The sequence below is a fragment of the Procambarus clarkii genome, chromosome 52 (assembly GCF_040958095.1).
Source record: "Procambarus clarkii isolate CNS0578487 chromosome 52, FALCON_Pclarkii_2.0, whole genome shotgun sequence".
Lineage (NCBI taxonomy): Eukaryota > Metazoa > Arthropoda > Malacostraca > Decapoda > Cambaridae > Procambarus > Procambarus clarkii.
In genome coordinates, this window is record NC_091201.1 from 9,820,814 (window position 1) to 9,822,555 (window position 1,742).

The 1,742-nt window shown below is 46.1% G+C and overlaps 1 non-coding gene across 1 annotated transcript; it reads left to right on the top strand.

The window, feature by feature from the left end:
* Positions 1-1,119: 1,119 nt before the first annotated feature.
* TRNAP-AGG (transfer RNA proline (anticodon AGG)) lies at positions 1,120-1,190 on the top strand. Its single transcript has one exon. It is a non-coding gene; the product is annotated as a tRNA-Pro (tRNA).
* Positions 1,191-1,742: the final 552 nt, after the last annotated feature.

Here is a 1,742-nt window from a genome sequence, read left to right on the forward strand (position 1 = left end):
CGTGAGAGGAGTGTCGTGGGAGACAAACGTGTCCGTAGGGCATCAGCAAACTAACGTCAGTTATCTCGAGATATTGAAGTGTTACAGAGACAAGAAACTGTCACAGGAGTCCCCACAAATGCAGTGATCAAGTATATAGTGAGCTCCTATTGCGTTTGATCAGTTAAGGAAAGCATAAGTCGTTGGGCAACATCAGTACAATACCGTGGGACGGTAAGCCAGGTCGGACGAATTGGCGAGTATAGTGTTGGTGAAGCGGAATTATAGCAATCATAGTGATCGATCCCACCTAAGTGTGTGCCCACAACGTAGAAAATATGCGATGTTGTATATGCTGATTGACGGTTTGCTGCTTTGTAGATTTTGAGGTTATCTTGAGCTGATTTCTGGGATTAGCGTCCCCGCGGCCCGGTCCTCGACCAGGCCTCCTTTTTGTTACACCCCACCCAGGAAGCAGCCCGTAGCAGCTGACTAACTCCCAAGTACCTATTTACTACTAGGTAACAGGGGCATCAGGGGTGAAAGAAACATTTTGCCCATTTGTCTCCGCCTCCACCGGTGATCGAACCCGGAACGTCAGGATTACGAATCCGAGACGCTCTCCACCCAGCTGTAAGGCTCCCCAGGCACTGCCTCAGATTCACCAACAGTTTATGGGTCCAACAGTTAACTGGTCCCGGCTGGTGGGGGTACGATGTTGTCGTCTCGTGGGGCTTTGGGTGGGTGCTTGCCTTGCTGGGCTCGTGCTGTGGCAGAGCTTCTAGCAGCAATTTTATCGTCACTGGTGAGGACTCGAATAGCACTAGAGGTATTTCCCTCTTCAATTTTCTTGGAGATTTGTGCTCTGATTTTGTACATTTCCGATGTTTTCTTCTTACCATTTCTACAAAGGGTGTGTTAATTATTTTGCTCGAGAAGGCAGACGAACTACGATATTCCCCTTATGTATTCATTTATCGCTTTAATGACCGAGAATGCAAGTGATTTATCCCTGTCCTTGGAGGGACGGTGAGGCATACATTGCAAAACAAAAGGAAATTATGCCTTGCTTAAATGTTTTCTGGAGCGTCATTGACTCTTTTTGGAAGATATACATGATCCAATATATTTATATATATAGGCCTGTTAGTCTAGTGGTATGATTCTCGCTTAGGATGCGAGAGGCCCGGGTTCAACTCCCGGACAGGCCCGATAACCTTTTTGTCTCGATAGCAGTGACTATGCTTTCGACTTGTAATTTAGGATCCCAAATTCGATTTCCGGGAGGTGCAAAAGTGGGTGTTTAGTCCATTTAACCGGTCTATACTTTTGACCGGTTAGTCCAAGGTATAGACCCAAATCAGTCCATACCTCACACAAACATCCTAAACTCCTACCAAGACTCACATAAGTCCATCCCCAGGGTTAGCCTGTCAATACTCATCTATTCACACTCCCACACAAGTTCGACTGTACACAATCGTTAGAGCTGGCCCATACCTTGTTCTGGGTCCTTCGTTTCCCCTTGTCGTCCGACTGTGGACCTGCACCTTTTGTGGCTGACATCCTCTCCGATTCTATTCTTATACTCAAACCTTCTTGCTTGAATGTGTTAGTTGTCCGACCACGCCCCGCCTTGACAATCTAAAACATATAAATTTGTCTTTGCCCTTGATTACCTTGATCACGACACACATTGTTTTACATTTTTTTCCGAACCTATGTAAATTTCCTCAAGTATGTTTGGTCCAATCCTGGTCCTC